Here is a 19,326-nt window from a genome sequence, read left to right as displayed (position 1 = left end):
GAAAAGTCTTGAGCTCGAATGACTGGTGAACCACAGTTACGCACATCCACAAATGTCCTACTGCAGACGCGAGTATTTGTAACCTTTGGTGGGTAAGAAGTGGCAAGCACAAAAGCCATCTTTTTGAAAGTTTTCCTAGTGAATGGAAAATTTTAGTTTCTCATTTATGTAAACCAGTCCAGTAACTCAGATAAATACAGCCTTTTTTAGGATAGAAGCATTATAGTGGCCTTGCTTTTCCTCAGCTAAACTTAGAGTATTCGATGATGGGCACATTTTCTGGGCTCCACCTTCTGCAAACAAATTTTAAAGTACTGAAAAGCAACCAAGGCTTTACATCACAGAATAACAGACTTAAGAAAGAAGACTGGAGGAATGTTACAAACAGTACTGTTAGCCTGTTGGGTAATTTTAAACAGTAAGATTTATTGTCTACTCTAAGTCTAAATTCTAAACCATGGATTTTGTCAAAGGTTAGTACTAACTCGCTTCAAATTGAGCTTGATGTGAATGGGCCAACTCACTCCTAACCACATACTAAAAGTAGGAAAATGATTTGGCTTTTTTTTAAAGGTCACATGCGTGGGACCTCAGCAAACAGCATTATTTTTTAAGGAAAAACGCTCCATGTGGTTCCAAGAATGGCAAAAACATCTTCACAGAGGAAACTCTTGATTAGCAATTGAATGAAAGTAAAAACATAACAGTTAAGTGAAATCTAAAAATGGAACACATCAAATAAAGTCCTGCAAATCCCAGCAAACAATCAGCGCTATTTGAGATTCACCTCTTTTCTCTTCCCTGTCCTTTGGCTTCTAGAGGCGCCAATGAACTAGGTCACTTCAAAAGGGTAAGTTTATAAACACTTTGAAAAATTTGGGGCCTCAGCAATATTTGAACCTAATTGTAAGCCATTTGCTGAAGGTTCGCTAGATACCAATATTATTTATAAATTGGTAAGAATAATATAGTCTTGGCCAGCTGCCTTAAGGTGTGATAATTAACTACTTATTTGAATATAGTATTCAAATATTTGTTAAACTGGATGTGGGATAAAATTCATAAGTTAGTTTACTTCTCCACTGAATATTTTCTTTTTGAATTAAGCAATTTAATGTCTACCTATATTATCATTCAAATTACACCAGGAAGTTTTAAATCTTTGTTTGGGCTTGACTGCCCACATTTCAACAGTCACCCAAATTAAAATAGGCTCACAAAAAAAAAAACAAGAGATACAGAAGCAACTTATATCATGACGAAACAAGTCTTTTTTTCCTTAGGCAAGAATACAGAGGTGTCCCTCATAAAAATAAACAAAGAAGAAACCCGTAATATAAATGTATCCTGTAAAACAAGTCACCAGAGAAGTCTGATTAATTCTGCTAGAGGCTTTATTCCACAGACCTTTAAAGAAAAAAAAAAATCATTGGATGATAGTGGATCTTCCAGCCAATGAAAGGATAATTAATATAAAATTTAAGTTATACCAAATATTTGACCATCATACGGTGGCAAACTAGTCCTTCTAATAGAGATGAACCTAAAATCCCTCTATTTAGCAAGATATCACAGAGAAATATACAGCTATTTCCACTGCTAATTTAGATAATGGAAAGTGGAAAAGTTTGCTGTTTCCATATCCCAAGCCAAAGTATATAATTATTTTTGCCAAATGTTCTGCAATCTACAGTTTGAATGCATGGCATACCCGTAGCCAGGATTCCCTTCTGTTTTACGGACAGCATGCAATGGGGAGGAGGAGCACAGATCTAGCCTATAATCCTGTAAATATGGGATTTAGACTTTTACTGCACATAGAAAATAACTGTTCATTTACTTAGTAACTTTTTGAAAAGTAAATTTTTCAGTTATAATGTTGGGTGATGTTTACTAGTTAAAGACACTATGTATACACTGAAGAAGTTGGGTGGAGTTGCTTATTGTTAGAAAAATTACTATTATGTGCCTGAAAGTGTAGCTTTTAATTTATCAAATAAAATTATACTTGTAAATATAAAAACCATAAGAAAGCACACATTTATTATAATGTTCTCCACTGCTGTTTAGTTTACCCAGATTTTAAAAGATGTGTCTGTTGACTGTTAAGAGGGGACCTTTCGCAGGCTCCAGAAACCATCCGTTACTCTGGAGTTGGGAGCCAGGGAACTCCCAGAATTGCAAACTCTTCCTGTTCTACAGCTGAATCCAAGGACAATCTTTAGAAACAATTCTTGCTTCACCAAATATGAAACTTTCTTTTGGAGATGGCTCAGGGGAAAGGATTAAGAGCTTAGGTGTACACAAGTCTAAAGAAACAGCATAGGATAAGTGTATGAATGGGAAATTTGAGGCCCTAGGTATAGAACACATATGTGTCCTTGACATTTACAAAGAAACACTTTAGTTTCAATCAAAACAAACAACAGAAAATACAAGAAAGGACATACATCATTAAAAATCTAGTCATGGTAAGTGCTTGAAAATCTCTCCATTTTCCTTCTGAACGTGTGTCACTGAACTGAGCATTACCTTTTGGCCAGGCTGAGGAGAGCGATTATCATCTAGCCTAACTTAGAATGAAAGGCGTTTCATAGAACTCCAAAAACCAAATTATAAACATGAGGTTAAAACAAAATATGGAATTATTCCAGATCTTTTGTAGGGTCCCAGCAAAGTACGTCAAAGTTCCCTTGGTTAAAAAAAAAAAGCTCCTTTTTGTTTATGATATGTAGAAGAATACAGAGTGAGTATGAGGAGACATAATATCACAACTTCACAGAAGAGTTCATTTAAAGTTCAATCAGAGAAGAGCAGAGTTTTGTTGCTGGTTACAAAGATGACAAAATGAATTATACTTATTACCCTTTTACACAAACAGATGTAATTTGATAAATGTTGAAATTTTTCAAAGAATTCATTTGGTTTTATTTTCTTTAGAATGTAAATTAATTAACTTATGTACTAATGATGAAACATTATTTCTATTTTCCAAAGCAGGGGGTGGTATAAATTTTGAGGTTGCTTCAAAAAATTTCACAGTTGTTTTCCCCATCTCATGTTTAGTAATACTATATACATTTAGGTAATTGTTAATTTACTACTGTTATTTACTAACAAATCAATTTCATTCAGTGTGACTGATCAATAGCATGACTCCTATTTTCCCCCAAAGAGTGGTTAAGCTACTTTTACTTTCAATCAGAAGTCCTAGCAAGTATGTTCAAAGTAATCGATAACCTGTGTGTTCTGGATAAATGATGGATTTAACTTAAGTAATAATTAATTTTGATTATATTAATAGATTTGACATTTTTTTCCTCTACACTCCGTTGGCAAAGATGATAAATAACCTCTTAGAACAAAGCTCTGGGTAAAGACCATAGGAAAAAGAGAATCAAAATTTGAGTATATCACAGAGCTAACAACTTTCAGATAAATCCAGATTGCAAAGAATATATGAACTGAAAGCAAATACCTACAGAAAGCAAAACCAATGGTTGTTTAACTTTTAAGAGTAGACAAATTGTGCCATCATTCAATACCAAATCAATCTAAGGACCCTTTTATATCACACTGAAAATATCTCTCAAGGCCATTTAAACTGCAGAAGGACCCCTGATTAGTGTGGTTCAGTTGGTTGGGCATCATCCTGCAGAGCAAAGGGTTGCCAGTTCGATTCTTGGTAGTGGCGCATGCCAGGATTGCAGGTTTTCCCCTGGAGGCAGGTATGAAAGGGAACCACTCAATGCTTCTCTCTGGAGACTCTCTTTCTCCTTCCCTTCCCCTCTCTCTAAAAATAAATAAATAAAATCTTAAAAAATAGAAAATAAACTACAGAAGGATTTATCGCCAAAGCACACATCGATCAATAAGAGAATCCAATATGGAATATACAGGGAAACATTAACTTTCCCAACACTGCTGACAAAGTGACTCAGAGTGTACTCTGAAACCTGAAGTAGTAAAAACAAGATACACAAAAAGCTATCTCCGAGAACCTTCAGAACTAAAATGTGTAACCTATTTGGTCTTGTTTAACTTATGAGCTGATTTCAAAGTGCTGAGATACACTTGAATGGAGTTTTCAAATATCCAGAATTAACCTGTATAACACAAAATAATCAGTTACAAGCATGGAGGTTTACTCTGTGCCAGGTACTATTCTAAGGGCTTTAACTATGTTAACTCATACCCTCACACAAATCTTATACACAGTACTATTTTAAACTCACTTTACAAATAAAGCTGAGGGAATTACTTGCCCTAAATCACTAGATTTCACTGGTAGGCAGAGCCAGATTCATTTAGTTCTAGAGGTTGTGCTATAGGCTCTTAGATCACTGGACAAATGTTATCAGTGGAAGTGAAGTTCTTCTGATGTCTAAAGGAAAAGCATTTCCTGAGATCCGCACGGGAGGATGTGACTCTGTGGAATGGTTTACTGATGATGCACAATTAAGGGGGTTCCCGTCTTGACTTCCCAGTGTCCCATCTCCACCTTTCTCACCATGGGAAAAGTCCAATCTTGTCTTCAGTAGGGCCGCATGAAGGCCGTCGCCCAGAGTTTATGCTCCCTACCAAAGGACCATCCAGTTTAGCATCTGGCTAGCTTAGTGTGTGTTTCCAGCTGTAGTTCACTTCAGACTCCTTCCTTGAACCTGCATAGAGTTGCGTGGCCATGGGGCTGCTAGGGTTGTATAGCCATGGAGAGAACAGGTGAGTGTACCAAGTGTGTGCAGGTCACAAGCAAAAGAGGGAACTCCTTTGTATCCCTCCAGCTATAACCTGGAGTTTGGGTTTGGGATGGATAATGAGCTTCTCAAAATGACAAATCAACTTTCCAGGCTTCCAAGGGCTTTGGATGGGTTTACACCCCCTCGTTAGACACTATGGTCCAGTGCCTCACCCTGCACCTCCAAAATGTCTGGTACTGGAGTGGGGAAGTGAGGAGTTTTAATTCCTGGCAGAGCAATGCTGTAATCCCCTAGTGTCTTTTGCTCCTTTTCTCAGTATCCAACAATACACCAACAGTAACACAAGCAGGTCCCAAAGTATGGTTTGTGGAGCCGGGTAAACCCTGAAACCACGTCAAGGGAGTGCACGAGGCAAGCACTATTTTAATAACAATATTGAGATGTGATTTCCTCTTTTCACTGTTTTCATATCTGCACTGATGCTACAAAAGCAACAGTGGGTGAAACTGTGTAGCAGTGGCAGCTAACTGTGCTAGAAGTCATTGTATTTGTCACTGCCAGTCACTCAGAGTAGAGAATAAAAAATTTTAAAGCCAATTTCACTTAAGAATATCCTTGATGAAGCAGTAAAAAAATATCAATTTTATGAAATTTCAACCGTGGAGCGGAATATTTATAGGCCCTGGCTGCTTCCACAGTCACTAGTCATCTTCTAGAGCTCTGTTCTGCTTCCCACACAGGACGCCCTATCGCCCTACTGTGAAGAGAATGCACACACAACAAACATAACAATTAGCATGGCAATTATAATTCTATAACTCAAGAAATTGTTATTCAGCATTTTAAAAAGTAATATTTTAACTAAGCAGAAATTAGTAATAATAAATTAGAAAGCTATGAAGGTCAAACGACCAGGAAACCTATCTGAGTACTCCTGAGTATTTGAAGAACGCAAAATTAAGTGCACTATTCACAAACAGATGGTATTTAAAATGTCAGGCAGATATGGATATAAGTACAACATAATGCAGTATATACCACCTATTCAAATCCTTTCCATCCTTAAAAGATCCAGCTGAGATATAAACTTCTTAAAATCCCAACCACACAGCAGATGCTGAATAAATGTTAACTGAAAATCTAAGAATGAACTGATTTAAATGATCCTCCTTCCTCAAACTTGCCATTGAAATTGTTGTCAGGAAATCTCCCACAATCATGCTAGTGTGCCTTATACACAGTGGGTTTGGTGTTTCACACATTTTACATACATGCACACACACATACATACTTTTGTGTATGTGTACAAATATTGGTTTTATATATATAGTTATCCTTTCCTAGTGGTGTTCCAACAGATCCCAAATTAAATTTCCCAAATTGGGGAAAACCAAATTGGGAAAAACAGCCTGTTTCCATAGGAAAATTTTCTTCAGTTCTAAATAACATACAAATAAAATTGCAAATATGATCCATTTATACAAAGAGTAAGTACCCTGACATTGAGCCAATAATTCTAAAATTGGAAGCTGACTAAATTTCCTGGCTCTAACATGTAATCTAACAATAAAAGAATAAAACATATGAGTCTTAAAAGGTATAGGTAAGGTATTTTTAGAAATCCCAAATAAAGAGAAATCATTTTAAGAAAAATGACATTCATTAATAGCCTAATTATGCCTTTGTAATCAAACTTGTCTTAAATATACAAATACTAAAAATCAGGCTTTAATTCTGAACAATCACTGGCATTATCATTTGCATGGTCATAGATCCAACACTCACGCAGCTCCCACAGGACCAGTGTTTACAAGCCGCGTCGGGTGACCACTGGTTAGCTGGTCTCCTGATCTTTTACTTGTGCATATCCTTTTTACTGCTTAGTGAGTGGGAAAAAACAATGTAAATTGAATAGCTACTTACATAATTCAATATGTTACTATAAACTGATGAGTGGTTTGGAAGCTTTCAGAGGAAAGTACAGGGAAAAGTATGCCAGATTCACACTCAGCTTCACTGCGTCTACCTAGGTTGACAGTAACAAAATGATTTTGATCAAGTCACTTAATGTCTCAGTGACCTCATCTGTAAAATGAGGACACTGAACCACAGACAGCTGATAGGGTCTTCTAACTTTATACCTTCACGATACTATGTAGGTGCTGTGGATAGCTGGCAAAGGAAGATTATGCTGGGCAGGAGATTAAACGCTACTTGATGGGGGAACAAATGTAGTCTAAAGGACTCCTCCTAGGTATTTAGAAAAGCATTACACATCGATCATTTTTTCTTAAATGAACAAACTCAAATAGTAAATTAAACAGTATTCAGAAAGAAACCCTTGAAAGATTCTGAAAATATATTAGAGAATAATTTTATAAGTACATGGTATCTTAAAACAGAAAGAAAAAATAACTGATGTGATTTTGATACCTATGATTTATTAAATGCTGTCAATTAATCTTACCATACAATAATCTGATAAAATAGGTATTTTTATTCCTATTTTAAAATGAAAAAGCCAAGGCTCAGATTAAATAATTCATCCAAATATACTAACTACATTTAAAAGTGGCACTGTGGGTATTCCAACCTGAGTCTGCGTGACTCCAAAGTAATAATTTTTCCACTAAAACAATATAATACATTTTGATTTCTACAAATGAGTCTTTTTTTTTTTATGGTCAAGTTTCAATTGCTAATGGTAATGGGAAAAGGAACAACATGGAAAAGTAAATCCCAGACAAACACAGTTTAACAGCTTGTGACATGGAACAAATGCCAGTAAAATGAGTTCTGGGGCTTGGTGAGGTGCTGTGTCAGATGGCTGGTCAGGCGCCTTCCAAGTCTCAAATTTAGGTAATATCCTCAATTCATTAAAGCTTACACAACTTATCTAATCTGTTTTCCAGCTCATTACAGAAATTTACAACATCTATTACGTAGGTCATAGATGGATCCCAAATAATAAGCATATAATATTAAACGAATACTATGGGGAGTCTTCTAAGGATCCAAAGACTTGCTTTCATTTAACTTAGTGTTTTCCCTCACTGAGTTTGTTTAAAAGAAAGACACTCTGAACACTCAAAAGGCCTTTTTCACCCTGGCTAATAATGCTTTCTTAAAGATGGGGAAAACCTGGTTCCAGAGAAGAATACCCTGCTTTGGTTTTTATTTCCATGCGCTTTACCTGTCCTCAGGCGGAGAGAACAAAATGCCACACACACGAGCGCAAAACTTTCTGAAGAAAATTCAATAGGACAAGTCCAAAAAAACTGACCAACTGAAAATTTATTCTTGGATAATCAACAGGAAACTGAGAAAGATTTCTAAGTATTATACAGAATAAAACTAAAAGCAAAAGACATGAACTAACAGCAGTCTTCTATTATGATTTACTGCAAATAATCGAGTAGCAAGGAACAAAATAAAAGACTCTTATTAATTGAAATAATTAATGAAGTATAAAGTCGGAGCTTACTACTTGGTCATTTAGATTTTCAGATATAAACTCATTTCAAAAAATCCGGTCAATCAAGGAAATTTGTAAGCTACCAGGTACAATTTAAAGCATTAAAATACAAGTCAAAATGTTGGGGTCATTTATAGAAAATTGCAAGCAACTGCAGCAGAATACATATTCTTTTCAAATGCATATGGAACATGCACCAAGATAAGCCATATCCTGGGCCAAAAAAACAAGTCTTAATAAATGTAAAATAAATGAAATCACAGGGGATATGTCCTCTGACCACAACAAAATTTAGACATCAGTAACAGAAAAATATCTGGAAAATTCCCAAATATTTGGAAAATAAACAGCACACTTCTAAATGACCCGTAGGTCAAAAAAGAAGTCACAAGGGAAATTAGGTTATATTTTGAACTCAGTGAAATTGAAAGCATATTTCTATCGGTCCAGGTTCAACCAGAGGAACAGAACCAGTGCAATATGAATACCTATCTATCTATCTATATCTATCCTAATCTCCCCAAGATTTGGACCAAGCTTTTGAGCAAGCAGGACCTCCAAAGGGGTAAGCTGGAACTAGCAGAAGCAGAAACTGCTACCCACAACTGGAATTTCACCTTCAGGGAAGCCTCAGCCTCTTGACTGACTGAATCAGGCTCCCAGATTATTTTGCGAAATCGGCTTTTTATTTTGCGAAATCGGCTTTACTTACAGTCACTGATTATGGGCTTTAATCATACCTACAGAATACCTTCTCAGCAACACTTATACTAGTATTTGATTAAACAACTAGGGTCTATAGCCTGGCTGTACTGACACAGAAAATTGACTATCATAACAACATATTAAAATCGGTACAATGCAGAGAAAGCAGTGCTTGGAGGGAAATTTAGAGCTTTAAATGCCTCCAGTAGAAAGGAGGAAAGTCCAGAATCAACTATCTAAGCTTCTAGCCTTAAGAAGCTAAAGAACAAAACAACAAAGCAGACAAGGAGAAAAAGCAGAAGAGAATAAGGAGAAGGAGCAAATTCAACAGAGAGTCAGTAGACAGAAGGAAGCTGGAGGACTACTTGATTTCTAGACTTAGTATTATAGGTTATTTAAATAGACATCTTAAGGACTTTTAATGACATATGTGACAATTTGGAAGATTCCTGGCCTCAACTTCTCCCTGCTTCTTACCATGCTCCAGATAAAACTTTCTTAGAAGTTGAGAGCTGGATGCACTCTTGAAGGCAGAAGGTAGTTCAAACCTTTCATATTCAAAAGAAAGGTACACCCAAGGACAAGCAATTGAAAAAAATAATGCTGGACTAGAACCCTGGTTTTTGAAGCCCCTTCCCAGAGGTCTTCCTACTGCAATAACTGTCTCCAAGTTGCCTTCCAGGTCACTAAAAACCTGCCACACCAAGGCCTTTGCTCTTTAGTAACCACTGGGAAAACATGTCACCATATCTAACAGCTCATTACCTTGTACTTCCCAAATTTATCCATGGGCTTAATATATGAAGTATTTTTATGTGAATTAGGAAAAGGCCCCTCTTTTGGGGAACTTCCTAGGAAATAAAAGGCACCCATTCCTTGAGGCTAGTGTGGCCCTTCACCAGCGAACGAGGCTTGTAGTGGAGCTGCAGACCACCCCACTGTGGGGCTAGGCCCGCCTTTCCCGGTCACACTGCGCAGCGCTGTTTTTAGTCGCCCTGCTCATTGGCAATCATCTTGTCAAATGCAGAAAACCAGGTAATGGCAATCCTTAAAAATACTCCTTTTACTCATAAATGAGTAAATTTTAAAGGAAAAAACCTTTTAAAACAATATCTAAAACACTTAAGCTGTATCTTAAAACTCTTGGCACACCAAAAGACTAATACTATAAATATTCAAGCAGAATCACAAAGTTAAAAGTAGATAGGAAAACTTTATTACCACTATTTCATTTTTAAAAATGACATTTTATGTTTGTTTTGTTTTGTAAGATTTTAAGTGCTATATTAAAAAACACATAGAAGGAAAAAATAAAGCAACATGTTTTCCTGAGCAATAAATGTCATCACTGACTTTTCAGCAGGACATTCATCTTTCTAAAATAAAACAGTTGCCTACACTAGCTAGAGTTGGAAGTTTATCTTTAAATTTGTTTCCTTAAGTGAACATGTCCATAATCACATTTGTAGACATATGCTATTTTTGTTTTATAAAGTTAAGTTTTTATTATAAACAGGATGTTCTAAAAAATAATGCTTCCAGTTTTAGAAATACCCCAAATTAGACAAATTAAATAAAAATAGTAATTAAAACTTTAATTAACATACAAAAAATTAGCATAGCTATTACCTCAGAAGAGACCATTTCTTTTACTAGCAAAATTCTCCTATAACCCACTTACTCCACCTGAGGTTCTGGCTGCTGGGAGAATAAACCTGCCTCAACACACAGCTTCAAAAATACCAATTAACCTCATTTGACTTAACACATTTTACTTGGAATTTCCTATGTATTTAGCATGCTCAGTCTGTCTATGCCATTTGGAACTTTTTAATATATTACGGTCTTAGAGTAAGTTCACGTGCTCATGTTTCACAGGAACACAATTGAAGCAATAATCACATCTATACAAAGTACATTCTCTGCAGTTGAGAGAGAGATGTGGGAGATGAGAGAACCAGGATGCTTATGAAGGACCACAGTGACTAATTTTCTTTCCAGGTACGCTCGCCTTGTTTCCCCAAACTGTCCCCATGGATGGAGTTCACCTCTTCTGCTTCACTGGTATCATGCCCCTTAAATATATACATCCTCTCAAATAATACTCTGGGGGCCATAAATCCTTAATAACTATTGTCGATTTCCTGATAAATTAATTTTCTTATTTCATTTTGAAATATGCCATCATTGGAAGAAGGTACCAAAAAGCGAGCTCTCCTATGGTTGTTCAATGACAGGGCCACCTTGTACAGCATCGGAGGCATTTTAAACTCTGTGATCATAGGCCGTCAATGGCATCCTGCCTCAAGAGTAGTCTCACGTACGACCTGACCACATCCCTGTTGAGATGAGGAAACAGGTTCAGAAGTGTTGATTTGTTCAGATCTCGTTTAGAGTGAATGATGCTGGGATCATAATCTAAGTCTTCGTAGGTCACAGCTGTCATGAAGTTTGAGTTAGATTCATTACACAAGTAACATTTTTAGCATAGTGCTAGAAATAAAATTTATTTTCATCTTGCTACTAGGTAGATTATTCCTCTCCCTTAACTACCACCTTATTTATTATAGAGATTTGGTATTCATTCTTCAAATAATGAAAAGTAAAATAAACAAAGCTATCTAATATAATCATCTCACCAAACCCTCCTACTCATATTCTTCTTCTCCAAAAATGTAGAAAAAATCCACTATTCACCCAACCTTGAATCTGTCAAATTGATTTACTCCAGTCAAAAGAAAGCAGTTGATCTATGTTTATCTGTACACTTGAATTAACACATAAATCAAGGAAAATAAGTTATACCTGCAATTTATTGTTCTGGACGGTACCTCATGATCTGGTCCCAACCTATCTTTCCAGTTTTATTTCCAACTGTATCCTCTCCTCTAGCCACGAGATTATTCAAACATACTCTGTACTTGTCCCAGTTTCCTCTACTGGAAACTCCCTTCCCCACCCACTTCCTCTTATTCAAACTCTACCTCTTCTTCAAGGCCTAGTATTAATGCTATCTAGTTTGCATACATGCAGACTTCCTGATCCCTGAAGTCAAAAGTAATCCCTCCCTCCTCCAGGACATACTGTATTTTCTCTGAGCCTCTGTTTTATATAGAGTTTGTTGTGTACTGATGAGTATCTGATTCAGCTGAGAGCTTTTTTGTGGCAAGAGTAGTATCTTTCTGTGTCTATCTACTACATGCGTAATGCAGATGTTTGAACAAAATGTTTGCTGAATGCAAATTCCCTAGCAAGCAAAACACTTTCTTAACTGAGGTTTCATCATACCTTGGTTGGACTCGATGCATAAAGCTGCCTCCCAGTCGATCTCCTGAATCTATTGTCTTGGCACCCTCCAGTTTATTTTCCATGTTATTATTACCACGGTGATCCCTCTAAGACAAAAACCTAATCACGTCACTTTCCAATTTTAAACCTTTATATTGTTTTCCACCCTCTAAAGGACCAAGTCCAGTTTGGAAATATCCCACCCAAGGCCCACCTTGATCTGGCCGCAGTCTACTTCTCTAGTATTTTATACCACCATTCCTACAGATGTGCATCCATATGTACACAAGTTCCCGCAGCCTTCAGGAACTCAGACTCTCACCTATTTCCTCGCATATGGTATTTGCATCCTTGGTCCACCATTCTAATATTTCATTCTTTATGTTGCATCTCAGGGGAGGTAAAATATGGCAGTTCAGTCAAACCTGTAGGGTCATGCTGGGTATGGCTCTTCTAACCCCCATAATGGAAGGCTGGCCAGAGGACCCCTGGCCAGAAGGTATGTGTATTGCTTTGGAAATCGATTGTAACTCCCTCCTTGTCACCTTTTTGGGAGCAGCTTCTTGTCCTGTGGGACTGCTTCTTGATCTTTTCTCTCTGCACATATACACTGAGGTAATGTAGTTTAGAACCACGTGAAAGACATGTGGCCCCTGGGTGCCTGGGACAGCTTAAAACAAGTCTCGAACCCAGGGAGGCGCAGTCCTGCTTCGCTGATCTGCTTCTGTTGGAGCTCCCCCTCATGTGAGTAACGTTATGTCTATGTCTGCTCCACCCTGTCCTCCTTGCAGTTTTTCAGCTTTATCCTAACAAGCAGCTGAGATCCCCAGACTCGACCTCCTGCACTACAGTATCTGAGTTTAAATACTAGATTGTCCATTACTTAGATCATAATCCTGAGTAGGTTAAACTTTGCAAACAATTAAGGGAATATTACAGCTTTCTAGCTTCACCATTCATCCCTTACTCTCTTGGCAACACTTTGCTCCTGTGCTTTGGTAGGTAACTTCAGGGTTTTCCATAAAATACAAAACTAAGAGCCAGCATTAGAAACTAAGCTCCAGGTTCCCTACAGGTAGAAATAATTAATTAATTTCCAGATTTAAAAACCAATAATCTTCTACCTTTCTTTCTAGCTCTTTGTTCATTACATATTAAAATGTGAAATAATAATACAAAGAAATTTTAAGTCCTTTTTGCTTATAATAGTTGCCCATCTCAACAAGAATGTACATATAAAATATTTTCATATTTGTTTGCCTCATATATCTTTGGTGAAATATCTGTTCAGATCTTTTGTCCATTTCTTAAACTGGTCTGCTTATTATTTTTATTGTTGAGTTTTAAACAATAGAGTTCTTTATGTATTCTGGGTACAAGTCTTTTTTCAGATGTGTGATCTGCAAATCATGCTTCCCAGCCTGACGCTGGTCTTTTCATCCCCTAACAGAGTCTTTTGCAAAGACGAGGTTTTTATATTTTGATGAAGTCCAATCCATCAGTGGACTTAATGTGTGTGTGCCCAAAACCTGTTCATACAACCCAAGTCCATACAGATTTTTCTCACATGTTTTTTTCTGAAGCTTAGTAGTTTCTGAGTTAGTTGTCTGTATAAAGTAAGGTATGTGTCAAGGTTCGGTTTTGTGCATATGGACCTCTAGCTGTTCCAGCACCATTTGTGGAAATGACTATTATTTCTTAATCAAATTGTCTTTGCACTTTTATATAAAATTAGCTGATAATATTCGTGTGGATGTATGTCTGGGCTTTGCAGTCTGTTCCACTATCTCTCTTTTAGCCATTTTTTTTCTCCTTAAGATTTAATAAGCATGTAATGCTCTGGATTTTGGTAAACAGGGCATACTTTAACCAAGTAGCCTCTCTAGTTGAAGGCATCATAGCTCTACATCGGGCTTTCTTTTTGTTCTAATAATAAAAGGGAATAGAGCAACGACAACAACAACAAGTTAACTTAAGCAGAACTTAGCTAACGTGAAGCAGAAGCAGAAGGCTGTGGCAATAACACACCGAGACCGGGCAACTGCTCTGCCTGCGAGTCTTCCACCTTTAAAGAACCAGATGAGGTGGATCCCTTTGGTACGCTCCATTTCCCCATCAGATTTATAGCTCTGTAGGAGGTTTTACTGTTTGCATTTTGTTTTAACCTGGTTTCGGTGCCAGGTGTTCATCCATATTAAACCTCAGCAGTTAGAGTGTTTTAAAAAAGGACAAATCAAAGATACATACCATATGAACTTACGTTTTAAAATGTCAGTTTAAACACTTCTTAAAAAAACAATCTGAAATTAATTTTCTCTCACACAAATATGACTTTTATGCTTTTTGTTGGAATAAACAGTAGTCAGTGTTTTAGGAAAAGTACTTTGAATTAGTAGGAGCTCTTGTGCATCGTAATAAGCTCTAATTCCATGAACTGAGGTAACTCCAACATCCTTACATATTACGGCCATAACAACAAAAACCCAAAGCAGTGATGCTGCAATTCAACCATCCTTCGGTTGTAACCCCACTCGGGGTGCTACGTGCTTAATTTTTGTTGCAGGCTGTGCTTAAGTATTATAACAAGTTTTATACCCCTTGCTTCCTACTGGAAAGTATTGCTATTCACTAGCACAACAGAGAAATAAGGCTAGTTTGGGACCTTCTTACTGTATCTCTCTAAAGCAGGGTTACCACTGTCTTCCACAAACACCTGAGCCTAGCACTGAAAAAGAAAGAAAATCTAGATCCAAACTTGCTTTTCAACCTTATTTACCTATGCTCCCAACATATGGGAAATGGTTAAGTAATGTGTATGTTCATCACTAATTAATTTGCTACAAAAATTACATGCAAAGACCTTTCAATGTCTACTAAAATGCAAACACATTTTGTTCCAACATTCTTTCCATATTACACATCATAAGGTAAAACAATAAAAGGAATAAAACATAATATTTAGCCCTAGCTGGTGTGGCTCAGTAGATTGAGCACCAGCCTGTGAATCAAAGGGTTGAGGGTTCAATTCTCAGTCAGGGCACATGCCTGGGTTGCAGGCCAGGTCCCCAGTAAGGACATATGAGAGGCAACCACATATTGATGTTTCTCTCCCTCTCTTTCTCTCTCTCTTCCCCTCTCTCTAAAAATAAGTAAATAAAAATCTTTATAAAAAACCAATTTTTAAAACTTCACTAGAATACTGATAAGTCCTTCCTGATACTACAGTATGAGCATAAAGCCAAATAATCAAGGTGAATAACCCTGCTATGCTATCCCGGTCTTCGATTTCTAGGCCACTCTCCGGTGGCTGCAGGATTAGACATTTCCACCGTCTGTCACTCTAAATGTACTTCCACAGTCAGCCACAAATCTTTTTTTCTAGGTGACTGGGCAAGTGCATCCATACAACCTGCACCTAGAATTAAACTACGACTAGAGTCCTACCAACCAGCAGGAGGATGTAAAACACCACTCCACACTCTAGTCTTTGTCCACGGCTTACAAGATACCTCTCTAAACTCTTTGAAGCTAGGCCAAGGGTTTTCTTTGTGTCTTTAAGGAATTTCAAGTTACTCTCAATATTGTGAACAAATAAGCATATCCTGAAATTTTCTATTAATTTGTAATGATTAATAAAACTAAAAAAGTAAATGCTTATCTAAAAAGGAAAAGAAATTGGCAGGAAGTCATTATGTAACTCTCAAAGTTAAGAAAACATTCTTTTTCACAGAATCAGGAAAATCAAATATACATTAAAGAAAAAAATCTAACTTCCTATCTGTTGAGTATATATAACCCTTTGATCTAATGAACTTCTAGAATGAATTGAAAACACAAATTAAAAAAAAATGATTCAGTACTTAAGTTCATATGCCAATTAATATCTGCCTTTGACCATAAAAGTGCTTTTCAGTAGGAAGAGAAATGTACTCATTATCATATAATAAATTTAAGACTGTTTAAACAAGACAGTCCTTTAGAGAAGCAGCTAAATCTACACCATATATTTTAAAATGGAAATCAGACTAAGTTGACTAAAATTAGTAATTAGCAATGCCAGGGAAAAGTATTAAGGATCTTTTTTAAAAAGTGAGTACAAGACAAGTAAATCAAATATAAAATTATTATGTTAAAAGTCTAGTAAGCCACTGATATACTTCAAAGTATAATGAAATCCTATTTTATGTTTAACACTCCCATAACTGCAGTTAAATAATAAACACATTGAAATCAATATAAATGTAACATGCACTGAATGAACTGATACACATGGTATTTCAATATCTACATAATAAAGACTAAGGAAGGAGGAAAGTCAAATATTACTAACATGTCAAAATTGGCAAAAAGGTAGGAAAGAACTGTAATGAATTTTGTGAGATTCCTCTTCAAACTATAATTTATACTGTGTCTGCTTTTTAAAAGACAAGCTTAAAATAAAGGCAAAGATTCAGTAAGGCTAACAAAACAGAACAGAATGCATTCACTTAGATTAATGTGGATGAAACACTACAGTTGCTCTTAAACAGCTGTAGAACCTGTAGACAAACTGACTTTGGCTAGGAGAAGGGGCCCTCTCACTTCATCCCCCTAGAAAGGAGTGGCTATTGTCTTTTACAAACATCTGAGCCTAGCTCTGAAAAAGATATAAGGTAGATCTAAAATTGCCTTTTAACTTTATTTACCCTTATTCACCTATGTTCCCATTATACAGGAAAAGGTTAAATAACATGTATTTTCATCATTAATTGGCTACAAAGTCTAGGAGCAAATCACATGCCAGACATACTGAATGACATTTTTTTTGTTGTTGTTGGTTTGAGGGGAGTGGGACCCAGGATATGCATTATGTAAGGGCAAACCAATTTTTAAAATTTGTCTCTGGTCTGCAAAGGGCTCTCTAATGAGATGATATTTGAGCAAGGAACTGAATGAGCACAAGGAATGGTTCCTAAGACTATCTCAGAGAAGACAGTGTCAAGCCGAGGTAACCTAAAGTACAGCAGTCTGAAAGAACGACCTTGGTGTGTCTGCAGGACAGTGAGAAGGACAACATGCCGGTATGAAGTGAGCAAAAGACTAAAGTGGATAATACTTGGGCGAAGTGTGTAAGAAAATGGGAGGGTGTGAGTACTAGGGCACAGGGTGAAGGGGTTGTCTTCGCTGCTAGGAGAATGTGGATTCCAATGCAGATAGGTAGATTTAGTCCTGGGAAAATGAGGATGTTCTCCCTCTACTTCTGTATTTGTAATGAAATAAAAAGCCAAGTGATCAGCCAAAAGTGAGAAGAGGGTGAAGATGCTGGGTGTTATTAATTCATAGGATTCTCTTCCAGGTACAAGAAAAGCAACGAAGAAAGGCATTAGTAATGATGAAGCAGTTACTTATTTCCTCCCTGCCCACATTCCCACCCTAACTGGAGGGGAGGCTCTCTAAATGGCCTGCCCTACGCACAGCCCTGAAAGAAACAGCCTTACTGTAGCAGATAGGTTTAGGTTCTGCTACACTCACTGGAAACCCGAGTTAAAAAACATGAGGGTTATTTTATTTCCCATGGAAAAAGCCCAGAAATAGGCAATTCAGTTGGAATGGTGGTGCCATAAAGTCTTCAGAGACCCAGGTTCCTTCAGCCCCGCCACTCTGCCACCCGGAGTTCCAGCCTGTGTGCGAGGCTGGTGCAGGAGGAAGGGATCCAGGAGAGCGAGCCCCTTCCGTCTTTCCAGTGAAAAGGGCTGCCTGAAAGTCTGACACACTTCTGTTTCATCTCACCAGGCAGAATTTGGTCACACGGTCATGCTTAGCTACAAAGGAGACTAATGAATGTCTTTTAGCTGAGCAGCCCTGAGTCCAGGTAGGAGTTGGGGTTCATGTTACCAAGAAGGGAAGGCTAGCTGATGGAAGGACCAGCCGTTTTGGTCACATCCACACATCTCATGGCTTCCTAACTCTCCTCCACTATCATTATTCCCTCTGATAACAAAGCTAAATGGATACCTAACCTAAGGCAAGCCAACGAGATCTCTCTCCTGAAAATTTAGACTTGGGACACAGAAAGCAAGTCAATTTACTACTAAAGAGTTGAACTACTAGAAGTAGCAGACAAGAGCCCTTCAGAGAAAACAAGATTTTAAAAGATAATGGAATAAATGAACAGAGTAGCAGGAAGTCTGAGGCTGCAGAGGGAGGGAAAAAATATGTTTCTGACAACTTCCTTTCCTCTGAGGCTTGCCTGCAATTTTTTAATCCAGATTTTATGCAACTTCCCTATTCCTTTATATAAAATTCCCTTTACTTGAACTAATTGGAGGGGTTTCTAGTCCCTACAATCAAAGGACCCTTAAATATCTGATGAAAAAGTTATAAGCCTAACATTATATGTATATGAAGTGTTCCTGTAGCTTCTGTGAAACTTGTGGAAAATATTCATTGTATTCTTCTCCATGTTGTACTTTAAAAAAATGTGATATAATTAAGAATGGATATCCTTCATTTAAAAATTCAAATAATGATGGTCATGTATCCTTATATATTTCTTTTCATCCTGTCTTCCTGGAAGATGATTAAACTTATTACTTAGTCACAGGTATCTATAGAAATTCCTGGTTAAAGTACAGAGACTGTAGCAGGCTGCATTTACTGCTCCCTCCGGTGAAAGGTTTGTACTTCACCATATGGACATCAGGCTTGGCCACATCACTTGCTCTGGACAATTAAATGGTAATGTTTGCCACCTTGTACAGCAGAAGCTGTACGAGGCGGCATATGAGTCCATCCTCACTCTTTTCCCCTACCACGCCTCTCAGAAGGAGGCTGCTTCTTTACCCTGGGCCCTTGGACGAAGATGATTTGGAGCAGATTCACAGATCCCATCAGAATGTAGTGACTGCCAAGAAAACAAATATTAGTTGTTTTTAAGCCACTGAGATTTGGGGATTGTTTGTACCACAGCATAACCTTACCTAGGATGACAAATAAAGGAAGCAAATGAATGAGAAATGATTCAGAATGACTGCTTAAGTACAGGGACACTGAGGTATATCAGAATGGACTAACAGGAGGAACACGGCTGAGGGGAACACAGGGTTCCTGTGACAGTGCTGATCCACCACTTAGCCAGTCATCCAAGCCAGAAACCTAGGAGTCGTCTGGAATATGTCCTTT

General features: G+C 37.3%; 1 protein-coding gene across 1 annotated transcript in view; it reads right to left on the bottom strand.

Moving 5' to 3' along the window:
* Window positions 1-19,326, bottom strand: part of CWC27 (CWC27 spliceosome associated cyclophilin) — a 184,706-nt gene that overhangs the window by 110,673 nt on the left and 54,707 nt on the right. The window lies entirely within an intron of this gene.

Source organism: Artibeus jamaicensis, unplaced genomic scaffold (assembly GCF_021234435.1).
Source record: "Artibeus jamaicensis isolate MK-2021 breed Jamaican fruit bat unplaced genomic scaffold, CSHL_Jam_final scaffold_369, whole genome shotgun sequence".
In the NCBI taxonomy this organism is placed as follows: Eukaryota; Metazoa; Chordata; class Mammalia; order Chiroptera; family Phyllostomidae; genus Artibeus; species Artibeus jamaicensis.
Note: the sequence above shows the minus strand (reverse complement) of the source record. Positions and strands in the feature narration are given on the sequence as shown.